At 47.6% G+C, this 13,066-nt stretch overlaps 1 protein-coding gene across 3 annotated transcripts in view; it reads right to left on the reverse strand.

The window, feature by feature from the left end:
- Positions 1 to 13,066, reverse strand: part of NACC2 (NACC family member 2) — a 57,584-nt gene that overhangs the window by 27,491 nt on the left and 17,027 nt on the right. Inside the window, exon 1 of one of the 3 annotated variants that reach the window (XM_051807659.1) lies at positions 205 to 282. The exons of 1 other annotated variant lie outside the window; for it this stretch is intronic. The gene's annotated coding sequence lies outside the window, so the exon portion shown is untranslated. Of the gene's footprint in view, positions 1 to 167; positions 283 to 13,066 lie in introns of those variants that run through there. One more of the 3 variants, XM_051807658.1, reaches the window with a different exon arrangement.

Consider the following 13,066-nt stretch of genomic DNA (forward strand, 5'->3'; position numbering starts at 1 on the left):
AAAAAGACAAGTGCCATGCTGAATCCTATTCTCCTCACTCCTAGTACACAACAGCAGAGCAGGCAATATATAACATGCATGACTCAGTCCTACCACCGTGCCACTACGGAACAGAAAGCTTTAAAATAAAAGTAAATATCTTAAAAGGTCAATTAAGAAAAGCTTACAAAACATCAGACGCTGCTTCTTGCTAGAGCTCATTACCTAGTATGGTGGAGCTGCCTGTGTGTTTTTTTTTCTTGTGCAAGTTAGTCTGTGAGTCAGCATTAACACACATGAGAACATCAGGAATACTGCCTAGTTCTGATGCAATGGAGGTTGTAAAAAAAAAAAAAAAAAAAAAAGAAGAGAGGAGAAGAAGAAGAAGAAATCGCACTCGGTTTGGACAGGAGCCTGTAATTCAATTGCCTTTACTTTTCAATTACTGCATAGCCTACCCTGACCAACCTGCAGAGGGGAAGGAAACTTTGCTTACATCTCTGCCTTAAAATTAATGACTTTTTACTTTTGGCTGCAGCTTATTCTCCCTGCTTTTTCAAAAAGGAAAAAAAAAAAAAAAAAGGCATAATATAATTAACCCTTCAAGGGCAGCCGAGCCTGCGCAGCAATCGGGATCTGTGTGGGTTTTGTAGGGATTTCAGGGCTGGAAAACGACCCTGCCAAAAAGTTCTGGTGGAGGGAGACATTTATACATTAAACTTTTAATAGTCTATAAAGCAAAGCTACAATTGCATCCGAGCTTGATCCTTAATGGAAATATAAGCTTGCAGACAAGGGAGGTTATAGACTGCAGACATTTAACTCTGCGCTTCTGGGCTTAGAGGAGCAAATATGAGACTGCACAGGAGGTTCTTCAAAAACAAGGGGTTTGGTCATTAAGCAAAAACCCTGAAAAACCTAAAATTGGTGCCATGAGATGCTCCCCTCAGCCTGATGCCCACTTTCCCCAGGCAGATGAAGGCAAAGCTGAAAACCTGCATTTTTCGTACACTGCATTTACTGCCTGTACTTTGGCAAACAATTCCCTCTCTCCCCCCTTCCTAGGGTTTGGAAAACCCCTTCAGACCGATCCCTGCTCCCAGCATCACTGCAGGACAGTACAGGAGCCTCAACACTGACTTCATTTTTGCCTCCTCTGCTCCTGCAACAAAACCCTTCACCGAGGCAACAAATTGTGCCCAAAGCTTCAGAATGTGCCTATTTCTGTAGCACACCCTAAAACACCCCCAGACAGCACTGCAGCCCAGAATGTTGTATTATATAGGTGATGATGAGGATAATTCTATGATTATATATATGAAATATTAGAATACAGATCATATATGGTCAATGTATTTTATATATATTTAATATGGTCAACTACATCTTCTGAGCCAACACCAACATGTGACAAGTTCTGTGCTGCTGTGCAGTCCCTGGGAGAGCCCAGCACAGACATTCCTTAAATTTGAGGGTTTTACAGAGGGTTTTACCTTATGCAGCAGAGGAGGGTCAGAGGTTGAAGGCAAAAATTTCTCCCCAATATTCACAACGTGCTGCAAACACTGAGCTGATCCCACAACAACAATCACCAATCAATCATCCAAAAAACCCAAAGATAACTAATGCATATGGATTAACAATCCAGTGGATCACAAAATATGTTAAATCCCATCTTAGTGTGCTCGTTGTTTTTATGAGCAGGCACAAACACCATAAAACTTCTTTTTTCAAAGTATAAATACTTATTAATGCTGATTAACCAACATAGAACCCCCTCTAATATCAGAGATCAATCACTTTTGCAGCTTCTCTTGCAGGGAAGGGTCTGTCTCAAACCACTGTGAGCCTGCTGGTTTTTTTTTTTTTTTTCCTTAAGCATGTGGGACACTTGAATACAGATGAATTGAGTTTTAAAGGAAAAAACCCAAGCAGCAACTTCTGGGCCAAGTTCCTGTGTGCCAAACTTTTCAACTGCCACAGCACAGCTCGACAGTGTTTCAAAAGAATTTAAGCACTGTTTTGAATACTGCTGACAATCTCCCTCATCAAAATTTGTAATTTAAATACCTCAAATCTGAAAAGCACGCTCCCTGGGGCATGCTTCATTCTCCCTCCCCACCGCCCACCCTCCCCAAGCCCCATTTGGAATAAAATCCGTTGGCTTTCCATATCTGGCTGCTTTTTCCCCCCCACCTCCCGCAGCCCCTCCGGGGACCCCGGCGCTCAGCAGAGCTGCTGCTTCGTGGATTAAACCTCTGGTGTGCACTGCTGCACCCCAAAGCACCGCCACCTTCCTCTTTTTTAGAACTCTGACGCCAGTTTGTGATAAAACCAGCGGCCGGTTCAGAGAGAAGACACGGATTTAAGAGCTAAAACCAGTCACTGGTTTAGAGATAAAACGCTGAAACCAGTCACTGGTTTAAAGCTAAAACTGGGCTGCCCAGACTTCTGCATCAAGAAGGGGTTAATCCATTCCCACCCCTCTATACAGTGGGTGAGATGTTCCTTCAGACCCGCCAATAACCCCCCAGATAACTCTCTGTCACCAATCCTAACTGGCCAGGGGTGTCTGGACGGGTTTCTCGGGGTGCCTGTGCCGTCGGGAGCAGCAGCTCCATTTTGGCAGGAGCGTGTTTAAGATTCCCTCCCAGTGCTGCAAAAGCACCTTGAAAGGTCGCCGAGCGCTTTCATATTCTCGGATCCATCTCGGAGGCTGCAGCAGACGGAAAAGGGATTGACCTCGCCGGGAAACCGGGGGAGAGTCCCCGTGAAATAATCCATCAGCACCACCCTTCGCCAGCCACAGCCGCCTTTGTCATGGGAACGCTCGGAAATCTCACCTACCTATTGCAGCCGGGGCTGGAGAGGGTTTAAATCCCAGCCCTGCTCTCCTGGGATGTAACCAAAGCCTGCACGGAGAGCTGCGGAGCGCCGAGCCGGCACGCAACATAAAATACCTCCATATTAAAGTCTACGCAGAGCCTGTGCCCATTACCGAACTCATTAAAGACAGTGATACTTTGTAACACACTCTAATCTTTAATATTCATAGCTCGCCTCATTTGCATACCATGCCATAAATAGTTGAAGCAGAGGTAAAACACAAAGCGCTCCACTTGCATTTCTAATTATGCCTAAAAATCAAATGTAAATCACAACACAGCCAAGACACTGAAAAAAATATTAAATTTGCTGGCTCGCTGTTAAAAAAATCTTTTTAAGAGGAAGAAAAAAAAAACCCCAAACCAAAACAAAACCAACCCCGAACCGCACGCACAAACCTAATTATTTTTAAAAAGAGAAATCCAAGGGGTTCATGTTGTGAGTTGCAGGATGACACTGTTTTAAGAGGGGAGATGACACATCCCAGCCCCAACCCTGGTGATGGACCTTGGTGAACTCTGGTCGTGACCTCCTGGGAATTTCAGCTCATCTCCCCAAAACCACCCCTAAAAACCTGCCTTTCCCACCAAACTGGGCTGCAGCCACTCATTTAACCTTGGTCTTTGGAGAAACAACAGGAGCCTTTCCCTGCGGCACGGCCGGGAAAGCTGATCCCCAGCTAAGGAGGTAAATTTGAAGAATCAGCTCGAACGTGAACTTGTGCCCCTGTGTTGGGTTGGCTGGAGGTTGGGGCTTTGGGAGGCAGAGCAGCTCCAGGGCTGGGAGCTGCTCCATCCCAAGGTTTAATGGGAAAAGAGGTGTTCTGGGGCACTGGCACGTCCAGAGGGAACAGATGATTTCTGAGGTAGCATCAGGGAGCCGTGGGCTCTCCAGATACATCCCAAATGTTATCCCTTAATTTAGGAGCTCCAGCAAATTCACCTGCCTCCCCGGAAAGGATGCTGGGGAACTGTGTGGTGTTGGGAATGGCTCGTGGGACTTCAGTCCCCAGCCACCACAATCCTGGAGGATTGGTTTCCACAACAACTCTCAATTTATCCACTTTTAGGGAAAAGTGTGGCACCAGCTGAGAAGCCAGGATGTTTCCAGGGCAGAAACAGGCACGAGGCCTGGTGTCCTCACCTGCACAGCCAAGCTGAGCCCACTTCCCCCAATTCACAGAGGCATCAGAAGACTTTATGCCTGTAAAGCTCCTCAATACCCTTGGATAAAAAGAGTTATTAGTACATTACTGCCAACAGCATAAATAATTTCCCTCGGACCACTTGCTTCTGCATCAGGCATCACAAAATCCTCTGGATTTTATGGAATCTCATCACCACCAATAAGTGAAAATGCACGTTTTTAGTTCAAGAGCTCCCCACTCCTAGACACTGATCCTGAACAACACTTCTGTTGTTCCCAGGAAGCTCAAAACCTCCCCAGTCTTCATCCCTCTCTCTGCTCCTCTTCTACATCCATCTCCCTGCTCCTCCTCATCCTCTCCCAAGAAGCCGCTCACAACACAGAGGCGCAGCATCCACGGGACTCAAACCAAACTTTTACAGATTTGGGCCCAAAGATTTAATTAAAATCAAATGAACTGAATTTTACAGGAGTAGGACAAACCCCACAGCTTTTGGGAAGCCACGAGGCCCCCTGGCCCAGCAGAGGAAGGCGGAGTGGGGCAGGCTGGATCCCACACGGCACGGCCGGATCCTTTCCCACTTACCTTCCCCTTCCCACTGGGACTCCAGCTGTAAAAACCCACCAGGTCTTAATGAAAGCCTTTTATGGGTGGCTGTCCCCAGGGAAAAATGCATTTTTGAGTCACTTGAACCAAGACTGAATTTGAAAAGGGAGGTAAATATCACGGAAGGGAGCCGGGCACTCGGCAGCTGCTCCGAGCCATCACCGCTCCCTTATGAGATTCCTCCCGTTTAACAAAAGGCTTAAAGAGACTTCTGAGAGTGAAGAGTGGAAAGAAATAAAAAAACCATGTTTATAAACATCATGTTCTGCTCCTACATGTACATCGGCATTCCGGGGTTCCCAAATTCCAGCGGTGAGCGGGTGAGGGTTCCCCAGCCCTGTCCTCGTCCTCCCCTGGTGCTACAGTTCGTCCTCCTGCCCCTTCCCAGAACCTGTGTCCAGCTCAACAATGACATGGCATCAGCTCTAAGAAAGAGTTAAAAAGATCTTTTCTGCAATATCAACTTCCAAAGAATTCCAGAGACGCCATTAAATTTTAACCCCAAAAGGTGAGCAACCGCTCCGTGCCCCCTGCCCGCGCCGAGGGAGAAGTGAAAGCGAGCTGCTCACAGCCTGCAAAGCTTTTCTGCTCTTCTTATGTACCCTGGCACCCTGCCCAGACCTATTTTTAAGCCCATTTACTAGAAATCCCACAAATTAAAGGAAATACGGATAATGTTGTAAGAATCCTTTGGGCCAAATAAAAGCTACACATAATTTTCCTTGTGCATCAGAGTAAGATCCTTAACCACAAAAACCAGATTTCCCCAAAGCTCTTTTGCAACAGCGAGAAGAGAATCTTGTTTTGTAAAAAGTTGCTTTGATTCACTCCTGGATTACAGGGAGCACGGCGGCTCCGCTGCCTCCTGGCCAAACCCAGGAGTGATTACTGTTATGAAACAGAAAGGTGTTAGGAGAACACAAATAAATTCGACATCTCCAGCTCTGGAATAGGGGCTGCAATGACAGCAAGGCACAGAGTGCCGTGGGGAGAAGCTGAGGATGGGTATTGGGGTTTTTTTTTCTCCCTAGAGGAGATTTTATTTTCCAGCTTCTTTCAAAGTGTGTTTTCGTGGCGTTCACGAAGGGTCAGTGTGCTGGGAAGCCTCCTCTTTGAGCACACCACCAGCCTGGGGAAATTCCTGCTTGGTGCACTCCACCCCCACCGTATCCCAGCCCTGAGAAACCCTGACAATCTTGTTTTGACAGTCCATCAAATAAGGAACCCACAAAACTCATCTCAGCTGCCCTCGTGCCAAAACCTGTCCTGTTCCAGGCAGGAAAGTCACCACAGACCTGCTTCTTCATCTCCAACCCCATTCCTGACTGCATCCCAGTGCCACAGTGGGACTGGGGGTGCTGCCCACCTGCACCCCCAGGACAGGGTAGGATGATGCCAGTGCAGGTTGTGCATCATGTCACCCACAGTGATGGGCCTCCCCAGCATCTCCTTGGGGATTCTATGAGAAACAGTGATTTTATATCAAAATACATCTATGCCCTGTATCTCTGCATTTAAACAGTTACAGTGGGGTCTCTCATGAGGTGAGCACAGGGGAGAGGGAGTGCAGGAAATAAAGGAGCATCCAGTTGCAGCGGAGCTTTGGGAAGGAGGGGCGAGCCTGCATTTTATACAGCAGCCACAATCTTAACTATGCAAAGACTTTAAATAAACTCCAGTAACAGCTCTTGTACTGTCGTAGGATTAAAAAGAAACCAACAACCAGACACATGTTTCACTACAACTCATCAGACAAGCAGAAACAGCCCCGAAACACAACGGTAAAAGCAGCATTTGTGGTTAATCCTGGCGGGGAGGGGATGAGGGGAAGGTGCTTCCTTTCCAACAGTGACAGCAAAGCCATCACCATCCAACCTGACTCTCCCTTCACTCTTCTTCATCCCCACTTAAAATGTCCTCCTCACAAACATTTCAGCTTCCTAAAAAGAAAAATAATTATGCAGGGGAATAACCACTCCTATCCCACAAACGCACGGATCCGAAAAGTTAAACACGCAACTTCGGGAACTTTTCCAAGATTTATATGTTTTGCATGGAAAGCAAATGTTGTGGGTTTTTTTTTTTTCCAGCCTGGGAAAATATTTAAGTGCTAAGTTTAGGAAGCCAAGTCCATTTATTTCTGGTTTATGTTACTGCTCAGATGGAATCTAATTAGTGATTTAAGCAGCAGCGGGGGAAGCGGTGCTGGCCCCCGACCCGGGGCTGTGCCCGCACGTGGCTTTGGGAATTCTCTCCCAAAAATGGGTTTTCTCCATGGCACAGGAATGGCAGGAGAGGCTGAAGGATGGTCAACTTTCCCTGCAGCATCACGAAGTTGGACAGCAAAGGAGAGAGCCCCAGGTTCCTTTCCAGCCCCACCGGTTCATCTACACAGTAAAAAGTCTTTTCACAGTGATTCTCTTGGAAATAACAACACTTGATTTGCATTTTCCTGTGCACTGGCCCATTTTACTGAACTGCTGCCTTCCCTGAGTGCAGATGGAAACTCCTCCCTGCCCTCCCAGCTCGGAGCAGCTCCCAGCTCCATCAGTGCCAGTGGGACCGGTCCCACGAGCCAAGGCAGTGGTGGGGAGCAGTCCTGCCCCATCCCTGGAAGTGTCCCAGGCCAGGCTGGACGGGGTTTGGAGTAACCTGGTCTAGTGGAATATGTCCCTGCCCATGGCAGGGGGTGGAACTGGGTGATCTTTAAGGTCCCTTCCAACCCAAACTGTTCTGGAATTCTACAAAACCCTGAAAACTATTCAACCCCGAATCTCACTCACTCGCTTAAACCTGGAGACTTTTCACCCCAGCCACAAGGCCCTTCAGCTTTTTTGCAGCAAGACAGCAAGTGCTTTGCCTCTATTTTTCCATTTCTTTGTGCATTTTTGCAAATCCTTCTGGCCAGTTAAACCAGAACCATCGCAATTGCGAAATCCAGGAAATTTGCTGCAACGCTCCGTAACTCTTGCGAGGCAATTAGCCAAAACCTCACACAAATAGGTTTTTTTGCCACACCGTTCTAACCACCAGGCATTAACCCATTTTCTTAGGAAACAACATCTGCTGAAATAACTTCCTAATCTAGCAGCAGGCATGGAAAAACCCCCACTGCAGTATCTCTGATCTGTGGTGAAGAGAATCTGCTGATTTGTCCCACTCAGAGGGTACCGAGTGGCCCCAGCTGAGCAAAAGGTCCTCACACAGACCCTCTCCCTGGAACATTCATTACTTGGCTGGGAAAAGTGACAGGGTCCAAGTTCATCCTGGGGGGTGTGGTGCAGGATTTACCTCCCTGAACCCAACTGTTGTGGGGTCTGAAATCCTTGGAGCTAAAGGAACTGCCCTGCAGCTGCAGGAATAAATCACGGCACAGGCAGGACAGTGCCTGGGTATCATTGGTAAGAGTAAACCACTGGGCAATAAAGCAACCATTTCCATTTCCTACCTCACATTTACATGGCATTTCTTCCTGGGAAGACCTCAACATAGAGTAAAAATTAAGGTCCATGATTTGTCCAAGGAAACACTTATGACAGAGAGATAAACTGAGGCAGAGCAGGATAACATAATACCCAACATCACACAGGGAGCCAGAGCCTGCAGGCACAAAGACAGAAACCACCCTCCATACTTTTCCTTATTCCATATTAAAACAGCAGCTACACTTCTGGGCCATTAGTTATAACTCATTTCCTCTCTTTTTCTCTGCCCCTGCTTTCTCCCCCATCCTGAAAAACCAATAAAATAAAATAAAAAGCTTCCTTTTGGGAAGGCAGCGGTAATAACACTGCTCCCATCTGTTGCTGAGTCCAAGGACCTGCACAGGGGGGAAAGAGGCTGGAAAGCTGAAGGGGAGTCAAGTGTTTGCTTGGTTTTACTGAGAAATGAAATCCAGCTTTAAACACAGTAAATCGGAGACTATTCTGAATCACCTCTTGAATTTTTTAACGCTACTCCTGGGAGCACTGAAGGTAAATATGTTAATTTGACTTCAATCATGGTGCAGGGAAAAAAAAAAGGCAGCACACTGTATTAGTTTAGGGTACCAAGTCTTAAAGCTATTCATGCATTTCTGCATATTTTATACTCAGCAAATAAAGTTCCAAGGTTCTATAAGGAGGCTGTGAAATTATTCTGAGTAAGCAATAATGAGCTGTGCATTATATAAGGCTGATACTAATGGTAATCTATTATTAAAATTTAAGAGTTAGAGCAGCTACAGAGTCCGACAGAAGGTTTCCTCTCCAGGAAGGGAAAGCAGCACCTGGAGGAGGGAGGTTGGCCAGGCAGTGGGTTTTTGGGAGATGCTCTCCAACCAAGCTGCACCCCAGGTCCTTGGGATAATCTCTCCCATGTCTAATTAACTCTTCCAGAGGTACCACCACAGCCACAGCCTCATCCCACAGCACAGGCACGATCCCGACTCACGGCAGGTTCATATTCCCGGCGTGTTTAATCCTCTGCCTGATGTTTCAGCGTAACAGATCTCCCAAAATGCATTAAAAAATTAACAGGGTTTCAGGTTTGTACATCTCAGTGATCCCCAGGGGGATCTTGACCCTTGATTCCTGCTGAGATGCCCCACTTAGGCTGCACAGAGGGCACGGATGTGACCACTAAAACCCAGTGTGCTTCTCCTCCCTGTGCCTATGCTCCTGCCAAATCACCTCCAGGACCTCCAAAGCAGCACCATGACATGGACCATGTCAGTATTCAAACACATGAAGGGAGAGGGCAGCATCACATCCCAGCAACCTGGTCAAGTGGAAGGTTCCCTGCCCACGACAGAGGTGTTGGAATGAGATGAGCTTTAAGGTCCCTTCCAGCCCAAATCACTTCATGATTCTATGATGCTCAGCAAGTTCAAGCCAAACTTTGCTTGATGCTGGTGTGAAGCAGACCTGCTCTGGCCCTCTCCCAGTCCCACTCCTTCCTGGAGTCAGATGCTTTCCTGGGGACTGGAGCTCCAGGACCCATCCCAGCGAGCGCTGTGGATTTTAAGGACAAATCCTCATCTACTGCAACATCCCCTCTCAGCACTGCTGTGAGAGAAAAAACAGCAAAAACCCCAGAGTCTGGCTCATTTTCCTCCTTCCTACATCTTTTGGTGAGAATCAAAGGAGTCCCTGAGGGTTGGAAATCTGTATCTGACAAACACACAGACACAGGCGCATCAGCGAGGGACCGGGGTGTCCCCACATTTAACCTGCTACGGCTCCACCTCGGGGCTCACGGACCCTGAACGCACCTGGGAATGTGGTGGTCTCACCTCATCACCTGCCCCTTGGAGGAAAATCCTCCCTTGGTTTGCATGAAATGCAGAATTAAATTTTTGCTGCATCTCAGGGCGCGCTGCCAGCGCGCGGCCAAGTTCCTTTTTTTTTTTCCCCAACAAAATTTTGCAGTAAGTGTAGATGCCGAAGGCAACGTTCTGCCCAAACCAAAGGATAACGAAGTATAATAATTCCAGGAGAAACAAACTTAGTCTGAGACCTTTCAGCACTGAGAAGGATCCTAAACAGCGACGAGCTCTTTGCTCTCCGGGCCGAACAAAGCGCTGGGAAAGAAACCAAAGCAGAAAGGATGGAGCAGGTCGGATCTGCTGGTTGTTTATGGCATCCACCCTCCCTATCTGCCCATTCCCTGCTGTATCACACCTACCTGGGCTGAAGGAGTTAACAGCTCTTCTGGGATGTAACAGGAGAAGGGAGTTAGTCATCTAGGCATGTCCGGACCGGGAGCTGCCTATGAATGAAGTTGCCTTGGAGATGCAGCCAAAACCAATGACCAGATATTAACTTTTCACACTGGGCTGCCAAGGCAGGCAGAACGAGTGAAACCAGCAGGACAGCTTCCAGCAGAGGTGGGAGCATCCAGATACAAGATCAGGGACCCCCGAGATCCCCTGGATGAGCAAAATCCTGCATGTCTTTGCTCAAGGGGAAGGAGAAATTTCCCCTTGCAAAGCCAAGCGGGTCAAGGACTGGCAACAAAACCCTGTTGTGGGACCTATGGAACGGGTAGTTAATGCCCAGATGCAAGATGGTGTCTTCCCTTGGTCTAATTTTACAGTAGATGTTAAAGATACCAGCACCAAGTTCCCTAATTCTTTCTGGAATGAGCTTCATAAGCAGAAAAAGCTGCTATGGGCACCTTACCCAACACAGTTGAAACGAGATGTCATGAAACAAAACCATTAACGAGGAGTTCAAAGGCTGGGCTGGTGAAGGATCACATGCCTGCCTAACCCCAGCCCTTCATCTGCACTTCCAAGGGCAGGTTTGGAGGTGGGTGAGCAGGAAGGAGCGGCTGTTCTGGCCATCTGCTCTTCCAGCCCCGCTGGCTCCCAATGCAGTCACTCAGCAGGAGGAAACTCAGCTTTCAAGCAGAGGTTTCTCAATCTCAGCTCAGAGCAAGGTGGCTCCTACAGGGTGTTTCTGCCCTTAGTGAAGGTGACCAGCCCATTTCCCAAGGGGACTGTGCAAGGAGGACAGCGGGTGACCAAGAAGGTGGTGGGTTGCACCAGCAGGAAGAGCATCCAGTAAAGCCCATGGAAGACCACCTCAGCTGGGCCTCACCTCCCTCCAAACTCACTGGAGCACTGCACCATGGAAAGAAACAGCTTTTCAACCATGACAAGGCCTGCTCTGCTTGAGATAAATCAGGGCATCATGAGATGAATCAAACATCACCCACTGCTGGAGAACACACATTGTCAATGGGGACACCACAAACCCCAGGTTCTAACCCAAAGCCCAGCCTCTGACAGGGAATACTTTCAGGCCCTGCAGTGAAATTCACTTTGGCTCACACAGGGAATGACTTTCAGGAGAGGTACAATCCCCCATCACTGCTGGGCTGGACACAAAGCTCAGCCCCACCAGCACCTCCACTGCCCCACCGGTGATGAAGGGGCTGTCAAACCACACCCCAGGCTGTTGGGGACACCACAGATGTCCCTCATGAGAACAGCAGGAGATGAAATGGCCATCTCTGCATCAGAGCAAACGCTCTGTTCCCATCCACACAGCAGCCCCTTGATATTTTTTCCCAGAAGGAAAAACAGAAGATGCTTTCCATAAGCAGACGATTTCAGCAGCTAATTTTACCATCACTTATGGTCGACTTTATGACTAAGATTTCATGCTGACTATATTAATCCTGTCAAATTTCAGAGTGAGAGAGAAATGATACTGTATATTTTATGGCTGCAATAACTTCTAAGCCATTAGACATGCATGCTGACATGAAAGTAATCAAATTGATTTTTTCCTATTACAATGAAGAACTTTGTATGAGCAAATAGTCTTTCTGGCACAGGAACGAAGCGCCAAGAAGCCTCTGCTCACTCAGGAAATTAGGAAATCGCCACGAGCCATCGTTCAGAAATTTGAGTTTTCTGCTTACTCACATTTTATTGTCACCAAGGCTGAAAGGAACACGTTAGCCGAGCGAGCGATCGACAAAAGCCAACGGGAGGGATAATCAGGGGGTTTTGGAGCCCCGTTAAATACTGCAGAAGCTGCAGTTGATGGCTTTCCCAGCATTAAAGGCTCCCCCGTGCCTTTTTTAAACCTCATCAGACACAGAGCCCCTCGCACAGGGCAGCAGCTCACTGGCCACTTCTGCAGGTGTTGGGTGGACAAGACCGAATAGGTCAGAATAGGTTATTTAGAGGTTATTTGGGCAGGTCCTGGAGACCTGGAAGTACAGAGTCATTGAGAAATCCCATGTGCCAGAAGGTCAACTGAGAAAACCAGCCCAGACTATGCTCCATCTCCTCTGCAGAAAGCAGAGAAAGAACAACTTAAGATAATTCTTTGAATGTAAATAGCCCTTTAATTATAATTTCCACTTGCTTCGTGTTCTGTTGGGTTTTTAAACCCAACTGATCGCTGCACTGGAAACATGGAAACCCTTCTCTGACTACCTAAAATTCCAGTTTAAAACCCTTTAACCCAACATGTTTGTCAAGTTCTAAAGAAAGTCAGGTCCAAACGGACCCAGACAAGTGTCAGGGCAGAGGTGACGGCCCGGGGTGTCCCCTGCCACGTGCAGGACCCTCCCCATGCCAGGACACTCCATGGGCAGGGGCAAAGCCAGACAGGGCAGGGGTTCTGTGAGTTGGGTCTTGCAGGGATGGGAGAACCTGTTTGAAAACCTGCCAGGTGCAAAAACCCGTGAAAACCTGTTTTCTTCCCCTGATGGGTGAGGACATGTTGGGTGTGAGAGGACGAGATCACTGAGGCTCAACACCTTGAAAGGCACAGCAACCAGAAGCAATTAGGTGCTGATAACACACATAACATAACAGGCTCAGCCAGCACCCTGCAGGCACAGTCACCTCTCTTCTACAGCCAATAAAGTTTCAGATTTTCTTTTAATTTTCAACATGGATCTCATACCTTTCTGTAGAGTATTGATACCAATCATTAAATAATGTCA

Source organism: Manacus candei, unplaced genomic scaffold, assembly GCF_025592945.1.
Source record: "Manacus candei isolate 608988 ecotype Guabito, Panama unplaced genomic scaffold, ASM2559294v1 h1tg000071l, whole genome shotgun sequence".
NCBI classification, from domain to species: Eukaryota; Metazoa; Chordata; class Aves; order Passeriformes; family Pipridae; genus Manacus; species Manacus candei.